The sequence below is a fragment of the Triticum dicoccoides genome, chromosome 5A (genome assembly GCF_002162155.2).
Source record: "Triticum dicoccoides isolate Atlit2015 ecotype Zavitan chromosome 5A, WEW_v2.0, whole genome shotgun sequence".
Classification (NCBI taxonomy): domain Eukaryota; kingdom Viridiplantae; phylum Streptophyta; class Magnoliopsida; order Poales; family Poaceae; genus Triticum; species Triticum dicoccoides.
Window position 1 is genome coordinate 183,902,673 of NC_041388.1, and position 6,895 is coordinate 183,909,567.

The 6,895-nt window shown below is 43.0% G+C and overlaps 1 long non-coding RNA gene across 1 annotated transcript; it reads left to right on the forward strand.

Moving 5' to 3' along the window:
* Positions 1-1,093: 1,093 nt before the first annotated feature.
* On the forward strand, positions 1,094-5,076 carry LOC119300683. Its single transcript, XR_005146594.1, has 4 exons — positions 1,094-1,584; positions 3,604-3,645; positions 3,763-3,804; positions 4,580-5,076. It is a non-coding gene; the product is annotated as an uncharacterized LOC119300683 (long non-coding RNA).
* Positions 5,077-6,895: the final 1,819 nt, after the last annotated feature.

A 6,895-nucleotide genomic window follows, 5' to 3' on the forward strand; every position in this document is an offset into this window, starting at 1 on the left:
TGGTCACATATAATGACACAATGCGAAGGTTTTCCAATTTTTTGTTTTTTTTTGAATTTTTCATGTCCGTTTCAAAATGCGGTCAAAACAGCGGCCATGACCATTCCTAGCTAGTTGTTGAATCTTGAAAAACTTTTGATGTTTCTCTGATTAAGTAGATACTTTTGTACCTAAAAATGATTTTTGGGAAAAATAAAGAGCAAACTATAAGGTAGCTGCAGTTCAAATTTGATCCGCTTCCAGCTGAATCGGCAGAAATTTATATTTTTCACGAGAGGTGGATCAAAACTTGTGACACCCAACCATTTGGTCAATTGTGCATTAAATATGGCCTAATTTTTTTTAGAAAAATTGATTTGATCCAATTTTGCAACAATTATTTGGTAAGCCCTTCACATAAAAAACTCATTTTGGGCACTCGGAAAATGAAAAATGATTTTTTCTTCCAAAGAAAATGAAAACTTCCTTAGGCAACATTCTTTGCCATTCCAAGATGCACCCTTTGAACAATATGAGATCATTTGATGCGACAATTTGTTGATGTGAGGGGCGTCGAAGCTCATGGTGTGGGACAGTGATGCATGGCGCCGCTGGCTGCCGGGTAGTGGCCACCGGTTATGCGTGGCGCCGCAAGGGCGTCAGGGGTTGCAGCAGAAGGTGATGCTGCAATAGTCACCGGTGATGCAACAGAGCATCACCGGGGACCGCCGGTGCTGTGATCCAACTTCATCGGGAACGACGGAGTTGCAATGAAGCAGTGTTGCGCCGCTAGTGTTTTGATTTTCTAGCTTAATTGTAAACGGTTGTGATCTTGACATTTTAGTTAATGGTAAATAAGTTGTTGACTAACATTTTTGAAAAAAGTTTTGGTCCTTTTTACAAGTCAGATTTGTAGTTTTTTCTTAAAAAACTTAGAGGATTTAGGTCCAAATTTTAAAGATTCCAGCACAAAACAACTGGCCAATGATAAGTGAGGAACCACAATCACGCGGATCACCCGGTCCGAAGTGATCTGAGTCATCCATCACAAACCCATCAACGGTGGAGTTTCTCCTGAGAAACCCGAACCCTAACCCACCCATCCACCCATTCCCCAGATCCGATCGTGGCACCCCGCCGCCCCCGCCTTCCTCTCCCTCGCTCATCTTTCCCCCAGATCCGATCAAGGCACCGCCGCCACCCCCACCCACCACCGCCGACCTCTCCACCATCTCCTCCCCGTCCCCCATCGCGCCGCCATCCACCTCGTCGCCTCCCATCTCCTCCCTCCCCCACCATCCCCTTTCGCCCCTCCTTCCCCACCCCCACAACAAGATCGCCGACGCGACGACAGCAATGGCGGCGGTGTACCGGGCGGAGGACAACCACGACTACCTCTTCAAGGTCGTCCTCATCGGCGACTCCGGCATCGGCAAGTCCAACCTGCTCTCCCGCTTCACCCGCAACGAGTTCACCCTCGAGTCCAAGTCCACCATCAGGGGGGGTCGAGTTCGCCACCTGCTCCCTCTATGTCGACGGCAAGGTCGTCAAGGCCCAGATTTGGGACACTGCCGGCCGTCCCTATCCCCGTCTGCTCGGCAACAGGTTGTTTCCCCTTCCCCTTGAAGTGTGTGTGTGTCTGCTGTGGGGCTTTTGTTTGTTGGATCTCGCTGCTGAATTATGCTGCGTGCTGGAGCGGCTGCGCGGTGCAGTGTAGGGGTAGGTTCAGTCGGTCTTGCTAATGGATCATAGCATCGGCTGCTTAGAAATCAGTAAGCAGAGACTCTACTGGTGAGTGGTTGTACGACTTGGGGACTTGCATAGCTAGAATCGCATGATCTGTTTGGTGCTGTTTTTGGTCCTGGAAATGCCCCCCTTGTTGATTTAGCTTAGTACACTATGATCATGTAGTCTGTGTAGGCTTATTACTCTGTGTGGTTTTATCTTGCCACTGCAGTGAAGATCAGGGATTCACCGGTAACAGAGTTAGTTCTGATATTTCAGTTGCAACAGTTGTTATATTTCTCATGTTTGATTCCTGTTCTGGAAGTCCAAGTAACTTACAAAGTACGTCCAATCATGATCGATTCCTTCTCAGTTAGTCTCCAGGGGAAACAATATGCTAGTTTTGCCACATCTGGGAATTCTACTAGTTTTGCTTTTGCCAACGGCACAAACCGCACAAAACCATAGCATAGCATTCGAAAAAGCGATGTACTCTTAACCGTACGCCTGTAGAGACTGCCGGTCATGTACTCTGTTTCACAATTTTGATTTCTGCTCCGGTTACACGCCATGAACTTGGAAGGCTGTGAACACTAGCAGGACGCCATGGATGATGCTGTGCTCTCTCATCGTCCTCCTCCCTGACCCCTAGGCACATGGCAGAAGAAGTGTGGCTCCCCACTAAGGAGGGCAACACTTAGGCCGCCGGGGAGCCGGACGAGGTCGTTGTCCGGGTCGCTGCCAAGCTTGTGGCCTGGCACTTAGCTCATCGTTAAATGCATGGCCTTATGAATGGCACCTGCTGCAGCCGGTGAGTTGAAGACAACCGTGAATGTATTTTGTTTTCCCATCACCGTCTGCAATTTATGAATCGTAATATGGGTCCTGTTTGTTATGATAGGCTCTTGTGAAATGCTGAGAAATTTTGATTCTGTTTGGGTTTGTACCTTTTGCCTACCACACCTATGCTTATCGTTTGTTTTATCTGTATTTCTTACAAGATGATGATAAGATTTATCATATGTGCAATTTTAGATCTGAGTCGCAACTCATTTAGTGGTATGCTCACATCCGTTGAGTGCTTGGAGCAAGGAGAAAGCTCGAAATGCGAATCATAAGTCGAAACCGTGTGCCTACAAAATCCATACGTGTCTTTGAATTGTTTTTTAGTAGTTGTCTTTGTTACTCTTTCTGTTCAGAAAAAAAAAGATGATGCCTACAGCAGGTCGCTTTGTCATCAGCACCTCTCCTTTGCTTAGTAGCTCCAGTCCAATTTTTCTGCACCCTGGATATCTGTTTCCATGTTGTCTGTCATCGGCATTTTTATTTGTAGAAACCTGGTTGATGTAAGAAGTTATAAGTAGTCCAGTACTGATATTTATGTATGTCCGTACATGTGAACTCATCCCTTCTATATACATATGTTTCAAAATCACTTTTTACTTGGCATTTTGTTTCTTTGCTCGGTACAATGTTCTGCAATTGTTGTCCATTGCCTAATTATACTACAGACCTCTTCATGCTCCTTGTTTTGCCTGTCTAAATATGTATGTTTGCCTTTTTGGTTTTCAAATGACAAAGCACATCTCAAGCTAGTCTATGTTTACAAAAATCCTGTTTCAGAAAAAAATAATCTCTGATTAGTGAGCAGCTTTGTATAGTTCCTGTTCATTCAACTACACTCAGTTTTCAGCTGGATCTCTTTGATTCATCATCATTTTTCTAGGAATGGAACAACGATACATTCAGAATTTTTTTATTCTGTAATGCACTGCAACATTCATATGTTTTATAAAACCTGAAATAATTTGGCGCTGCAACTTGGATATTGTTTCTCAGTTTATGCTAGCTAGCATATTTTGTTACACAAAAGAATGCTGATGAAATTAAATCTTGCAGACATAGCGTATGCTTGACCAGCTCACTGACCTCCAAAGGAAGGTACACGCTCCTAACAAAATAAATTTGATCATAATATGTGTTATAAGATTTTCTCATAGACTTATGTTCAGATAAGAAAACTAACTATTCCCAATAATACACCAAATAATTTTGTAGGAACAAATGATGTGTGAAGCGAATAAGTGCCTTTGAAGAAGAGTAAGTTCACCTCTCCGTACAAATACCCTGCTGAATTGTTTTATCTTTAGAAGAAATAAACCTGGTTATGGTTGGTGTTTGCACCCACTTGCCTGAACTTAAATACTGCACTGAGCATGCATCTGGTTCTCTTGTTTTGAAGCTAAAGCCATTTTATACTTACTTTTGAATGTACACATATAAGTGTCGTCCGGCAGTTGCTTCTTCTGCATATGCTTGCAACCACAGGCGCAAGAAGGACCATATACATACCTGTCTCTCTAAAAAGAGTAACAAGCGTACTAATGCTTTAAAGGCCAAACAGAAATCAGTTAGCATGTATGTATCAGTATATACAACTTTTGTACACTTGTCGTTTGCATATTTAGTTCTGTTCGATTTAGTTCTATTCTATACTATTGATAACTATCCTGTCAATACATGCTTGTTCTGTAACTTGTTGTCTCGATTGTTCAAATGATGTCCTGCTAGCTGCTACTATTAATTGTTACTGCCATGATGTTGATACTTCTTAGAATATGTTCAGTGCCTTAATTCTAGTCTTCTTAGAGCTTGCTGGTATTTACCTTTTCCACCAATATAATATTTGCTAATATTTACTCCTCATGGTTGCTACTGTTATCCATGCCCTCATGCTTTAGGATCGACTCCTAGATGCTTGTGTATCTGTTTATCATTCTGTTCATTATTCTTTTCCTAGTTGTTCTCTGTTGGAAGATATTGCTTTCATTCTGAATTGACAGCCATGATAACGATCATTTTCATTCTTCTACAGGAGCTCTAGGTTGAAGTTAAAAGAAGGGAACGCTTCATCTTTGTAGCTAGTTTTATGTTCCTGGGTGTTGTACGAGAGCGGCGATGGTATGGACGAGCTCGCCTGCTCCTGGTAGGCATACCAACGGGACAGCGACGTGTTTCAGCTTGTATTAAATGTGACCGTATAGAAACAGGATTGATACGTCCAATACAAACGTGGCATACGCAGACAACGCCGTCTAAGCTAACGGTGGTCGGTGGTCCAGCTTGCACCTGTTCCGTTTGTACAAGGCTGTTTCAGCTTCATGGGCGGAAAGCATCCGCAAAACGTGCTAACAAGGCAAGTGAAAAAATTTATGTTCCTGGGTGTTGTACGAGAGCGGCGATGGTATGGACGAGCTCGCCTGCTCCTGGTAGGCATACCAACGGGACAGCGACGTGTTTCAGCTTGTATTAAATGTGACCGTATAGAAACAGGATTGATACGTCCAATACAAACGTGGCATACGCAGACAACGCCGTCTAAGCTAACGGTGGTGGGTGGTCCAGCTTGCACCTGTTCCGTTTGTACAAGGCTGTTTCAGCTTCATGGGCGGAAAGCATCCGCAAAACGTGCTAACAAGGCAAGTGAAAAAATGATGTGTCGTACTGAAAACTTTCTTTAGCGTAAACCCTGACTGTCACCCATCTCTCATGATCGACAATGATGCCTAATTTTTTTTGCTTTACCACTCGTACTTCCAAAACTGTTTGAAATAGGTCCCTGTCTGCTTCTTCCTCCGTTCGTCGCCTGCACATCACCGGGGGGCAGCCGCCGCCCAGCTGCGTGATGCCGCTGCCACCCACCAGCGCAATTTTGGCGTCCATCTGCGCCACCAGCAACTGCGCCCCACCCGCCGAAGCCGACGCTCACCTGAGTGGCAGAATCGCCACACCATGGAACGAGCTTGTAGCAACGCCGGTGGAATCACCACCTGAGTGGCGGAATCAATCCTTCCCCACCGTCGCCTCTCCTATTACTACGACTCCAATCATTGCTCCTTCCTCGCCCTGCCTCTTGTAGATACTCCTGGATAACAATCAATCAATGATGAGTTTTTGGAAACTATCAATATAGTTTTTGGATACAATGAAAGAGGAGTTCTTGGAAACAATCAATCAATGAAGAGTTTCTGGAAATAATCAATATATAGTTTTCGGAAACTTTTATTCGAGGATAGCTTAGAGAAAGTGGAGGAAAAACACCACTCTCTAGCTTGACATCATTCCCAACAATGACACTGGTTTCCTTGGCCCTTGCAGTATTTCACATTTGCTTTATGGGAGTAACAAAAAGTCGAATTGCAAGATAACTGCGGTTTTGAACAACCCTTTTGATAAAAAAAAAATAATTCGAGCTTCAGCTGTTCCATCTAAAGGTTCAAATATGGCACCAAAAAGACTTACTCTTCCATGTGAATTTACCAAAAAGATAGATGGGGTCAAATCCTCACTTGGTTAACTTGAAAGTTCAGATTATTGAGTGAACTTCCATGCAAAAAAAAGACTATTAAGTGAACTTGGGATGAAATGATTAAATGGTCCATGAATCTGCCTATGTGAATTTACATTTAGAGTGCCATGTGAATTTACATTATGTCAGTTCATGTGAATTGTGACAGTACTGAAAGCATGCAAACATGCCTGAATTGTGTCAGTACTGAAAATATCAAGTTTTCTTCCTGATGATCATCTACTCTGTCATCATCCTTGTCATGAAAATTGGTGATGCATAAATAGTGAAACAAACATAATGTATCAAAGTCACTATCAGATAACTGAATTTTGATTGAAGAATAAACATGATATTTTGTCACTATCATAGTCGAAATCTTACCATCTTCAGTCAAAACCAAATTTTAGAGTTCAAGTACAATACAAATCTTAGTGATTAAGAAGCTCAAACAGTTCAGTACTTCAGCCATTGTTCCAGGTTTGCCGGTACTAGTTTACAGATATGGTGAATTTCTATCATTGCCCCATCCACAAATACCAGTCTTGAACCAATTATGAAACACAAATAATGCTAAAAAATACTCCAAGAAACAATGTTTGTACTGACGGAGTACATAAGCACATGCAAACATGGAACAATATTGCCCACAAGGTTGCAGATCAATGTTTGTATGGGCGATACCTTTGCAGCCGTGTACGCCATCACCCTTGAAGCCTTGTGGACATTTGCAGCCCTTAGCTTGTTCATTCTGTAGATTTCCAAAATTCAGTTTTGTACCACACAGAAGCCACAAGAAAACTACAAGCTAGAAGACATCTGAAACGGATGATGTTATACCGA